The sequence below is a fragment of the Pelodiscus sinensis genome, chromosome 1 (assembly GCF_052426305.1).
Source record: "Pelodiscus sinensis isolate ZL-2025 chromosome 1, ASM5242630v1, whole genome shotgun sequence".
Taxonomy (NCBI): Eukaryota; Metazoa; Chordata; order Testudines; family Trionychidae; genus Pelodiscus; species Pelodiscus sinensis.
This window is the reverse complement of record NC_143052.1, coordinates 292,804,294-292,817,463: the sequence shown is the minus strand read 5'-3', so window position 1 is coordinate 292,817,463 and position 13,170 is coordinate 292,804,294. Positions and strand designations below refer to the sequence as shown.

Genomic DNA, 13,170 nt, shown 5'->3' with positions numbered 1-13,170 from the left:
TCCAGTTATTAAGATATCTTAATATATCAAGTTGAATTCACACAAAAAAGTAAATGAAAGTTTTGAAAAAAAATACATTAAAGCATCACACAAGTAAAATTAGGGGAAAAACACCTCTGTTTGCAGAATAAAATCACTTTATGGAATAGCATTATTCTGAAGCAAATGAATGATTCTTTTTATCAGTTTATACATGAATGTATTGCATGAACAAAGTGACATCAACTTTAACAGCTGTTTTCCTTCACAACAAATGCAGGAAACTCAAATGAGGGCAGTAGCTGCAAGCATTTAAAAAAAATCTATGATTTTACTGCAGTAAGCATAAATATGAGACTTTTTTTCAAGCTAACTAAAAGACAGGCCAACAACGGATCATAGGAAAACACTGGCATGCCTCTGGTTTTTAAAAACACAGTTACATGTGAAGACATTTCTGTGTCTGTAGCAACCCATTTTTCACCCAAGTATTTAAAACTGAGCACTGAAAATTCTTTACAGCCTGAAACTCTTCACATACCTCAGATCAGAAGAGCCAAATTGTTTATCCTCTTACCTGATCATTCACTTTCGGCAACTTGATCTTTCAAAACAGACCAAAATGTTTCTCCCCTCTCCAGTAGCAACAATAGAAAAGATGGCAAACAACCAAATCTAACATTTATTTATGAACTTTACTATAACACATACTTCATGTATATTAAAGTTCCATATGAGCCAGAAATATGTTTGTTACCATACTTATTCTGCAGATGGAAAAACTAAGGAACAAGAACTTCGATTACTTGCCTAAAGCTACTCAGAGTTGAAGAGTATGCACCAAGGAAGGCTCTTGATTCCTAATCCTGTGATTCAACCACATACCCATCATTTTTAGGGTTGCCAGATGGTTTCAACAGAAATACCGGAACCACTTGACATTACATCACAATCTACATTACAGCTTATTTAGAAAATACCAGACATTTATATTTTCTCAATTTGTTTCCCGAAAAGAAAGCTTAAATACTGAACTTTCCAGTTCAAAACAGGACACCTGGGAACCCTAATCATTCTCCCACCCTTGATAATTTTCTTCTTCCTTGTTCACCCTTCAGTCAGGCTCCCCAGTTTGAGACCATCGTTATAGGCTAGCCAGCAATCCTCGTTCCTAACAGGAACTTCCTTTTTTAAAACCTCATAGGCTGGGTGGCTATAGTAGTCAACTCAGTAACACACACAGAGTTAACTGCTAGTTTGCTTTTCTGTGATTTTGATCAGAATAGACAACTAGGGCTGTCAGGTGTCCGGTTTTGAACTGGACAGTCCAGTTTTTGAGCGCTCTGTTCAGGAAACAAATTGAGAAAATATAAATGTCTGGTATTTTCTAAATAAGCTGTAATGTAGATTGTGATGTAATGTCAAGTGTGTCTGGTAATTTTGTTGAAACCATCTGGCAACCCTATAGACAACAGTTTTCTTACCAGTAGAACCTGACAGGACTCTCAGAATGCAGAGACTAATCTGAATGGAACCACACCAGCTATGATCCCAATAATTTCTTCCCTTAAAAGAGGAACTCAGCAGAGGGCGATCTTCACCTTTCTTAGCCAAATGCAGCAGTCACCAATGCCTGGTCAAGGTGGCAGCCTGGCACAGTTTATTTATCAAGGCTTCAACTCTGTCTGACAAGGAAGAAACTACAGCTCAATTTGAATATGCTCAGATCCTGATGAGGAAGGACACTGATGCTGTGATTCTTGCAAGCAATTCTTTAAGCACAATTGCCTATCAGGAAAGTTCACGGTCAACTGAATCCTTCAAAATGGATTAACAGTCAATCAATGTTTGTAAAGGCTCTGTTCCTGCAGAGAAATTTTATAAGTAAACCATTTTACAAGGTCTTGTGCTCATCTTAGCTTCTTTCTGGTGTATAAATATGGGCTGAGAGGGTTTGTGGGTTTTTTTCCTTCATTAAAAATAATTGGACATCTTTGCAAACAGGCCATCCTTTCAATTAAGAGGAGAGCAATCGCAATGCATTCCTGAAGTGAAAAGTTCAGGATTCTTGGCATGGGATGATGGAAGAAGCAGAGTTACCTGTATATCTGAACTATTAGTAGTGCCTAAATATTCTTAAAAAAAATAGTCCCAAATAGGAGTAACAGTTCAATCAAGGAGGAAATGTTCCCTCCCAACAGACTGATCCACAGTGCTCTGCAAGCTACCAATGAAGTGCGAAATTAGCAGCCATACGTAGAAGACATACGGTTGCCAGATGGTTGAAACAAAAATCCCGAACACCAGCGTCCCCTACCCCCCCAAAAAAACTGGGAAAAAATTCTGTTGAAGAAAAAAAAGAGGGGGGAGCCCAAAGTTGTTGAGCAAGACTTATTAAGAAAAAAAATTAAAATAAAACAGCATGAAAACAGCATGTCCCCTTTAAGAGTGAGTGCAGGGATAGGAACAGGGGAGCGATTGAGCACTAAGACCCAGGGGAGTCATTGCTTCCCCTTGGTTTTTTTGCCGGCAACCTTGCAGAACCAAGTAAGCACAGGGTCGGAGGTCTGGGTGTGTTGGGGGCCGGAGAGGGACTCGGGGAGGGAAAGGGGAGAGGGAGGCCGGGCGTTGAGTGTTTGTAGGGTTGCCAGGTGCCTATCATTTTCACCTCCTGGCCGGGGGAAAAAAATCAGAAAATACCGGATATCTTAGGGGTCCGGTATTTTCTGAATTTTTTTACCAGACAGGAGGCAAAAATACCGGATGTCCAGATGAATACCGGACACCTGGCAACCTTAAGAAGACATCCAATGTCATTACAACTGATAGCTCCTATCATAACCTTTCTGAAATTCCTTCAAACTTTTCTAATGTGAAAAGCAGAGAATTATGGATCCCAATGTCTTTAAACTACTTGAATAGATATAGCTGATCTGTAAACATAACAGCAGTAGGCTACAATTAAAAACTGTTTAGCCCTCAAATTAAAGTTTTCTTGATCGCTCCTAGCAAACACAGTTCTAAAGCAGGCTCCTCCCTCAAAGAAGCATTAGGTTCCTTAAGGAGGTCAAACAGAAAAGAGTTAAGTTAGCCTCATGGAAGAAAGTTATTGATCGGAAAATTATTCTTGGAGTCTGTTGAACTAGAGCACCGATTTAAGATCCAAGGTGCACTAGGCTGTTTCCATAGCACTCAGAGTGAACAATTAAAATCCTTTCTTGTCCTTTAACCAGAAATACTGGAAGACTTGTGGAATCGATCTTCTCCAATAAGTTTCCAAACTGCATTGTGGAACAAATGCTTCTTAGCGGGTAACCTAGTTCTCATGAGTTCTAACTGAGATGGAGATTTAAATATTTGTTTCAGACACAATGGAGACTTTTTCTTCCTGAAGAAGAAGGTGAGCAATCTAGATAAGAAGAGATGAGTAGGGGCTTCAACATTATGTATTTGGCTGAATGGTTTATCAAATAAATAAATCCCTTAAGACTCTGGAGGAAGCATAAAAAGAAAAACAAGACTGGCTTCTCTGGGACTTTTCCTTGGTGAAGAACAAAAGGAACCTTGTTTAGATTGGAACACTAAACATTCATTTACTCAAGAAAGTACAATAGGGAAAAGAGCAGGGAGCTAGGAAACTACCACAAGGTGCTCACATGGAGCTGAAGAGCATTGAAGTGCCTCAGCATCTCTTTTATGCTTTCTTGTTCTCCAGAATCTAGGTTTTCATTTAAAATAAATAAAACTAGGACCCTAGTTACCTTGTTCAGACAGCCTCAAATACATGAACTGAAACAGACACTTTTGCAAATGTTTGCCCAACTTGGAACAACAGCTCTCAGAGTGTGACTTGCCTTATCCATTTCAAAGAGCGCTAACTACAACACCCAATGATATTTTAAATGTCAACACAGTTAAAATTTCACTGATCTTCAAACATATAAGGTGGAGTAAGAGAGGATCATATTATGAACAGATGCTTAATCTATTGTGTCTGACCGTTTTGGCACCACAAATGACTGAGATTGGGAGTGTGCTGCCAGATCCTCCCACAAATCGAGAAACAGTCAAAGGCTCACAGACATAGAAGCTTCACTGCAGGTAAGCCAAACAAAGGGCTTTGCAGACCCCACTGATATATTCAGAATCTACTGGCGAGCAGCTGAGTTCAAGGAGATCAGGGAATACAAGACTATGTTTCTGAACATCTGCAGAGTCTACTGTAAACAGCATCCCAACAGAGGAGAACCCCTGTTGTGGATAGAGTTCACTACATTTCACTCCCAAATGCAATAAGATCTCTGTTTCCAATAAGGTTTACTCCTCTCCTCCTACTCGTCCCCCACATACCTGCTTCAACTAGCTGTGCTAGAGGGACTGTTCCATTGGGTAAGCTGCTTTTTCCCCTTCTGACTGAGGGGACTGAGTTCTGAAGAGGGACTGCCAGATCCTACTTCTAGAAGAAGCCAGAGCAGTCCAAATAGCAGGTGCTCTCTCAATACAAATACAACATACCAAACAAGCAGCGGGTGGGCAGCTGCTATAGGAAACACACTCCATGAAACTTTCTTAGCAGAATGCATCCACAAGTGGTGCAAAGACCACAACTTGTGCATATGGGCCACATAGATCACCCTCCTGCATCTTTGCAGCAGCAAGGTGATATTCCAACCGGGAGCTGCATAATAGCAAATAAAAAGCCACCGGGAGGGAAAACAGAGGAGGAGATTCTTCACTGTTGCCATATTGCTTCTTAATTTTCCAATCACAGGGGAAAATACTCTTTGGTCTGTGATGGACAGACCAAGCCCTACATGGACGTTTTAATGTTATGAAACAATAAAATAATAAAAGCGGTGAGGAGTCCTGTGGCACCTTATAGACTAACTGAAGTGTAGGAGCATAAGCTTTCGTGGGCAAAGACCCACTTCGTCAGATGCTTATGCTCCTACACTTCAGTTAGTCTATAAGGTGCCACAAGACTCCTCGCCGCTTTTGCAGATTCAGACTAACACGGCTACCCCTCTGATACTTAGTAAAATAATACATTGTTAAGAGGCCTGGAAGTTCAAAATACCTTACTAATAAAAAAAGGAGAAGGGGCTTCCCCCACAACTTGACATCATCCCCTCATTTTCAAATTAGTATCCAGCGCCCTTCCAGCATAAGGAGTAAGGATTGGCACCATACTGTATTGGATGCAACGTATTGTGTATTAAAAGCCGGTTCCCCACAGCACCATCTCTGCAGGTGGCAGGGGAGGGGCAGGTGAGTAGCGGGGACCCAGCACCAGCCATGCCAGCTGATTCCTGGCCGTGCTTCTGCTTTTTAAATGTAGGATCTTCATACATTTAAAAAGCAGAAGCATAGAGGGGGGACCCAGCGCGAGCCAGGAATCAGCTGGTATGGCTGGCGCCGGGGTCTCCACTGCTGCACTTCAGCCTTTTAAATATATTAACAGCCTGCTGGCTCTTAATACAGTTAAAAGGCAGAGCCGCAGAGGGGTTAGCTCTCGGGGCTAACCCCACTGCAGATCCCCTGTTTATTGACTAATCGACTAGTGTTGATTAAACAAAATTTAACATCCCTATTGTCATGGATTAAATTCTCTCACTCAAACGATCATTAATTCTCTAACTTAGAGAGAGTTAATACACACAGAATGCACATGTACAACTACAGTGGGTTTTTGATTAAATTAAAATATGACTTGATACTTTTTTAAATATAAAACCATAAATCAAGAGTCAACGAAGGCTGCTGCTGTTGGAAAAGAGATGACAAAACATGCTTTCCTTGAATAATATCAGCAAACACTTTTGTGGTGAACGCAATGATTTTATTTCAACCTGTAGTTAATCAGCATTCACGTATCATTTTTACCAAAAAGTTAAGCATGAGCACAGGCACAAATCATCTATCATTCACTTCTTTCAGGCAGTAGGAGTCATATCCAATCTGCTGTAACCACAGATGCCTAGGAGGCCTGCAGGTGTTCGGTATTAACAAATAGCTTATGAAAAGAAGCTAGGGAAAGGGTTAGCAATATAATGAATCTGGTGCTGGAAAACAAGTTATGACTAGACTGGAGTAAGGCTATTCACTGTTCCCCATTTCACTGATTTCTATAACATACAGAAACCCAAGAAATTCATTGAGAAAGACCATTAGAAATAAATTTACAAAAAGTTAATTTAGGAAATAAGAAAGCCCTTAGAAGGAACCCATTATCTTATTCATATTAAAATGGCTATACTCCTAGTGAATAGTGAGGGGGTGGAGGATTGACACAGAGACTAAAAAGGAGTCATATTTGACAAGGGCACCTGGGCAGATTTAATTTCCTATCCCTCCTACGCTATTTTAGAGACGTTGAAGGAGGTTTGGAAGATGGATGGTGAAAGGAGGAGGCATGACTCTTAGCACAAAATAAAAATGTTAATTTACTTTGTGATTTGGACTTATTTCTTGAATAAAGTTTCTGAGAAATAAAAATCAACAGAGTGGTTTGCTTTCAACTCTTGATTTTCCCATGAAGCTTAATATTTTTCTAACTCAAAACATCTCGTTTTCTTTTCCTTACAAGTTAAAATCCTGCACCATCTACCGTTAATGTTAATGTACATTTATACCTTCTTAAAAGCTATTTTAGTCATCCTCTAAATATATGTCACTGCATGACCATATTTTGAAAACCCAAGACACATTTCATTTAAAATTGCATTAAATGTCCTACATTTAAATTAGACCAAATCAAATTCCCACATAAGCTCTCTCACATTGCTCTCCATAGTTTTTTTATCCAATTCATAATCTAGACATCTGTTCTAAAAACAGTGCTTTTTCGAAAGAGAGCATCGAGACTGCCTGGGTGCTCTCTTTCGAAAAAGCAGCTCTCTTTTTCGAAAATACTGGTTGCAGTCAAGACGCTCTTTCAAAAGAGGCTTTTTTGAAAGATTCTTTCAAAAAAGCCTCTTTTGAAAGAGGCTTGTAGTCTAAACATAGCCAAAATACCAGCAAAATAAACTTAAAAAGCAGCTAATTTTTCTGTTTTGGAAAAACTAAGAATAAAGATAAGAAGAATATAGCAAAGGCATACCACAGCCCTGAAGAAAGTCAAGCTAATGTGTATTGGGAGGAGAGTATAATGCAATTTTGACGACATACATCTGTGCTATATTTGGCTATATTCGGGGGTTCCAACCAATGACTATTTTCCCCATAATAGTTATCCAGAATACAAACAAACAAATTTGCTTCGCCCTAAATCATTTAAAAGGAGAAGCTGCAATAAATTCAGAGCACATGTATAACATCACCATAGCAACAATGGCAACAACAATCTTATTTCTGTCAGTTCTCCATCTCCTCACTTTATCAGTTCTTTCAAATGGTACTTGGAAATCATAATTAATTTATTCATAGAAAACATCCTCAGTTCACTCTTCAAAGTGCAGTTGAAGATTGGACCTTCATGTCCAATAAGGATTTCCATCTAAAATGTAATATTTCAGATCACTCATTAATGGTGAGAGTGATTAAATTTAAATAATTAAAACTCAAATAGAAATTATATTTGGACTTGGGAGGACAGACCCAAATTTTGTTTCCAGTAACCATACAGCTGAAGGACAAGAAAACTACTCAGCAACAGGAAAAAAAATAGTATACCGGTCAAATTGTGTAATTAAATTTAAAACTAAATTTGCCATGTTTCTGTGCCTACAAAATGACAGAATGTGCCCTCAATTATTTTAGTAACAGTGAATAGAGCACACAGTTGGTAGAATAGGATATATGACAGGAAAGTCAGACTGGGAAGCAGAATTTACTTTCATCACAGAGCCATTAAATAATAGATGGAAAAATATAACCTCATTATTGCTGAAAGTACAGAAACAGGAGAGAGTACATAGAGACACCAAGAGGCTCTGTCCATCAGTGGTGCTAGAATATGGTACAGGAACAATTATGTTAATTAAACAAATATTTCTTTCTCTGCGTTGTAAGGTCCAACTGTCTTACAGCCTACAAATGCAGCTACAGAGGCAAAATCAGACCTGTCAAGTTTCTGATAAGGGAGGGCTAACACACAAGCTAACACAGCGTCCACAGAAAAAGATAATCCCTCATTATCTATGCCTATTCCTATTGCAATAAACAATGAATCCCTATTGTAGAGCATAACTTTTCCTGACCAAAATTTGAATGAACCTAACAGGAATTTTTAGCCTACTGGTCAAATAGATGCTTCAAGCAGATCTGTGTGGATTTTAACTCAGAGAAAGTAATAAATAAATGTTCCTATGTTCTTTCATCTACAAGGTCCACAAACCCATTAACCAATGGCATTGTTTAGCAATAACATAGCCGCTTGTCTCAAGGAAGATTTAATACAGATGGTTTTAAATTCCTTCTCTAATTCTGCAACCACTCAGCTACCAAAGACAGCTTTCTCCTAAGTAAAATGTTGAGAAGGTATGAACTGTCTTCCCTGCAGCTCTCATATGATAAAGAAGATCTTTCAGTCCAGGAGACTCCTGCTGCTCTTAGTAAATGGACTTTGAGGCTCATTGCGGGGGGTGGTGTCTGACTTGCATGCTTTATGCATGCACCATCTCAACCACCCTGAAATGATAGATTTTGAGGTTCTTTCCTTGAAATGCTGGATGGCAGAAAAAGAATAGAGCTTTACACTTGTGAAAAGCCTGCATGTGACAGATAGAGGTCAAATGGTGTGTCTGAATATCCAATACATGCCAGAGCTTCTTTCTTAGGTCAAATGGGAGAAAGCATGTGTCTATGACTCCTGGCTCACCTTTTCAGGAGGAAAACGAGGGTGCAAGGTGTTGCATTTCATGTGTACAGGCAGTCCCCGGGTTACGTACAAGATAGGGACTGTAGGTTTGTTCTTAAGTTGAATCTGTATGTAAGTCGGAACTGGCGTCAGCCGCTGCTGAAACTGATCAGTTTCAACCGCGGCTGAATCTGGATGCCAGTTCTGACTTACATACAGATTCAACTTAAGAAACACAGGCGTCCCCAAGTCAGCTGCTGCTGAAACTGATCAGCGGCTGATTCCAGGACGCCTGGGGCACAGCAGCTGGGGTGCTGCCGGGTTGGTCCGGAGCGGCGCTGCGGGACCAACCCGGCTGCCCCCAGCTGCTCTACCCCAGGGGTAGCAAGAAAAGCCTGGTCTGCTGGGGAGGGGGGCACTAGCTGCACCCCCCCCCACCAGACCAGGGAGACGGGGGTGGCGGGACCGCCCAAGTCCTCCACGGCTTTGCTCCGTCTCCCTGGTCTGCTGACCTGGGAGACGCGGAGCAAAGCCGCAGAGCACCCGGGCAGCGGGACAGTCCAGGCGCGCCGCAGCTGTCCCACTGCTGGCGTGCTCCGAGGCTTTGCTCCCCATCTCTCTGGTCTGCTGGTCGGGAGACGGGAACAAAGCCGCGGAGCACGCCCGCAGGGGGACATCTCAAGCGCGCCCAGGCTGTCCCGCTGCGGGTGTGCTCCGCGGCTTTGCTCCCCGTCTCCCTGCAGACCAGGGAGACGGGGAGCAGCTTTTCTTGCCCCGGAGGACGGGGGCGGCGGACCGCGGCACATCTGGGCGTCCCGCCGCTCCCGTCCTCCGGGGCGAGAAAAGTCCCGTTCGTAACTGCGGATCCGACATAAGTCGGATCCGCGTAACTCGGGGACTGCCTGTACTATAAACAGGTCTACTAGCACAGGACACCAAATTTCATCATTACACAAGAACAGACGTACTGGGTCAGACCAAAGGTCCATCTAGCCCAGTAGCCTGTCTACCGAGAGTGGTCAACACTAGGTGCCCCAGAAAGGGTGGACTGAAGACAATGATCAAGCGATTTGTCTCCTGCCATCTTTCTCCAGCCTCTGACAAACAGAGGCCAGGGACACCATTTCTATCCCCTGCCTAATAGCCTTTTATGGACCTAACCTCCATGAAATTATCTTGCTTCTCTTTAAACTCTGCTATAGTCCTAGCATTCACAGCCTCTTCTGGCAATGAGTTCCACAGGTTGACTACAAACTGTGTGAAGAAGAACTTTCTTTTATTAGTTTTAAACCTGCTACACATTAATTTCATTTAGTGTCCTTTAGTTCTTCTATTATGGGAGCTAAAAAATAACTTTTCTTTATGCGCCCTCTCCACACCACTCATGATTTTATATACCTCTATCATATCCCCCCTCAGTCTCCTCTTTTCTAAACTGAAAAGTCCCAGTCGCTTTAACCTCTCTTCATATGGGACCTCTTCCAAACCCCTAATCATTTTAGTTGCCCTTTTCTGAACCCTTTCCAAGGCCAAAATATCTTTTTTGAGGTGAGGAGACCACATCTGTACACAGCATTCAAGATGTGGGCGTACCATAGTTTTATGCAGGGGCAGTAAGACATTCTGTGTCTTATTTTCTGTCCCTTTCTTAATAAATCCTAGCATCCTATTTGCCCTTTTGACCGCCGCTGCATACTGTGTGGAAGTTTTCAGAGAACTGACTTGCAGGTCTAGTTCTGCCTATGTAGCTATATGTACGGGTGAGTGCTAACAGGGAGTTTAGAGAGGGAGTTCTCCAGGTAAACGAGAAGCAGATACAGGACTCTTGAGGGAAGTGTGTTTTGTTGTTGGGGCTTTCTTACTGTGTGCTGAGCTTGTGTCTGTTCGTGTGTGGTGGTGTGGTGTGGGGTTTTTTTTTCTTTCTTGTTTGTTTTTGTGTGTTGTGTTTGGGGCTTGCTTGCTGTGTGGTGAGCTTGTGAGTGAGGGTTGGTGTGTGTTTTTTGTTTGTTTGTTTGTTTATTTATTTATTTATTTTCCCCGTGTTTGAGAGTGAGGCTTTCCCCCACCCCCCCACTTTCCCTTTGCCCTCCCCCTCCCCTTGATGGAGATTGTGCTGTGATTGGCTATGATTCGTAGGGGCTCTGATTGGCTGTGACTGGCAGGTGGAAACTGTTGGCTTCTAATTAAAGTTTGAATTCTAGATGCCTCTGCGGATTGGCTGAGCCTTGGTAGGGGGAGGGGCTTTATAAGGCAGTGGGCAAGCGACCAAAGAGCTTGCGAACAGGTGAGTGCTAACAGGGAGTTTAGAGAGGGAGTTTGGAAGGGGAGAGGGAAGGGCGGGAGGTTCTCTTGCCTTTCTCCAGGACAGCAGTGATGGATGGTGATGGGTCTGCTGCTGTTACCTGCACAGCCTGTGCCATGTTTGTCTTCCTCCCGGAAGACAGAACAGATTTCATCTGCACGAAGTGCAAGCTGGTCGACATTTTGGAAGAAAAATTTAGAGGACTGGAGGCCCAAGTGTCGACCCTACGTTCGATCAGAGAGGATGAAGACTTCCTCGATAGAAGGCAGCGTTTAATCCTTCAAGCACGGAAGGCAGAGGAAACAGAGATGGCAGTACGTGACCAAGAAGAGAACTGGCAGCATGTAACTTCTAGAAGGGGAAAAAGGCCAGCATGGGAATCCCCCGATGCTATAGAAGTAAGTAATCGCTTTCAAGCTCTCTCCACAGGCTCTGCAGAGGTGAATTCTTTGGAAGGGACCTCACAAGGAAGAAACCAGAAGTGAATACCATCTACTGGAAGGCATGGGATGCGTAGTCCTAGGGATGGGGGTTCCACGGCCACGACCCCCAAAAGAAAACAACGGGTGGTGGTGGTCGGGGACTCCATTCTAAGAGGGACTGAACCATCCCTCTGCTGTCCGGACCTGGAATCTCAAGAGGTGTGCTGCTTATCGGGAGCTCGCATTCAGGATGTGACTGAGAGGCTTACCAAACTGATGAAACCTTCCGATCGCTACCCCTTCCTGCTTCTCCACATAGGAACTAACGATACGGCCGAGAATGACCTTGAGCGGGTTACTGCGGATTATGTAGTGCTGGGAAGAAGGATCCAAGAATTCAGAGCGCAAGTGGTGTTCTCGTCCATCCTCCCTGTTGAAGGGAAAAGACTGGACAGGGATCATCGAATTGAGGATGTAAATGCGTGGTTGCGCAGGTGGTGTCGCAGAGAGGGCTTTGGTTTCTTCGACCATGGGACTCTGTTCCGGGCACAGGGATTGTTAGGAAGAGATGGGATCCACCTAACGAAGAGAGGAAGGAGCATATTCGCGGGAAGGCTTGCAAACCTAGTGAGGAGGGCTTTAAACTAGGTTCGTCGGGGGACGGTGACCAAAACCCTGAGGGGAGAGGGAAAGTCGGATACCGGGAAGAAATGCAGAGAGGAAGGAGCAAGAAAGGAGGACCCCGGTCTCGAATGGAGAAGATAGGGCAATCAACTAGTTACCTGAAGTGTTTGTATACACTAACGCGAGAAGCCTGGGCAACAAACAGGAAGAACAGGAGGCCCTGGCCCAGTCCAAGAAATATGACTTAATTAGGATAACAGAGACTTGGTGGGATGACTCGCATGACTGAAGTGCTGTCATGGAAGGGTATAGACTGTTCAGGAAGAACAGGCAGGAGAGAAAAGGAGGAGGAGTTGCGCTATATGTAAGAGAGCACTACGATTGCTCTGAACTCCAGTATGAAGAGGGAGAAAAACCTGTTGAGAGTCTATGGGTTAAGTTTAAAGGAGTAAACAACAGCAGTGATGTTGTGGTTGGTGTCTGCTATAGACCACCGAATCAGGTGGATGAGGTAGATGAGGTTTTCTTTGGACAACGGAGCGAAGCTGCCAGATCGCAGGCCCTGGTTCTCGTGGGGGACTTTAATCACCCTGACATCTGTTGGGAAACCAATATGACAGTACACAGGCAATCCAGGAAGCTTTTGGAGAATGTTGGGGATAACTTCTTGACACAAGTGCTGAAGGATCCGACCAGGGGCCATGGGCAGCTTGACCTTCTGATCACAAACAGGGAGGAACTAATAGGGGAAGTAGAGGTGGATGACAACCTGGGAAGCAGTGATCATGAGATTGTAGATCTCAGGATCCTGACCAAAGGAAGAAAAGAGAGTAGTAAAATACACATCTTGGACTTCAGAAAAGCAGATTTTGACTCCCTCAGAGATCTGATGGGCAGAATCCTTTGGGATGCTAACATGAAGGGGAAAGGAGTCCAGGACAGCTGGCAGTATTTTAAAGAAGCCTTATTGAAGGCACAGAAAGAAACCATCCCGATGCGTAGCAAGAGAGGCAAACATGGTAGGAGACCGGATTGGCTTACAGGGG

General features: G+C 43.1%; 1 protein-coding gene across 7 annotated transcripts in view; it reads right to left on the bottom strand.

The window, feature by feature from the left end:
- The window catches only part of LRCH1 (leucine rich repeats and calponin homology domain containing 1), a 214,563-nt gene that overhangs the window by 98,372 nt on the left and 103,021 nt on the right, over positions 1–13,170 (bottom strand). The gene's annotated exons all lie outside the window — the stretch shown is intronic.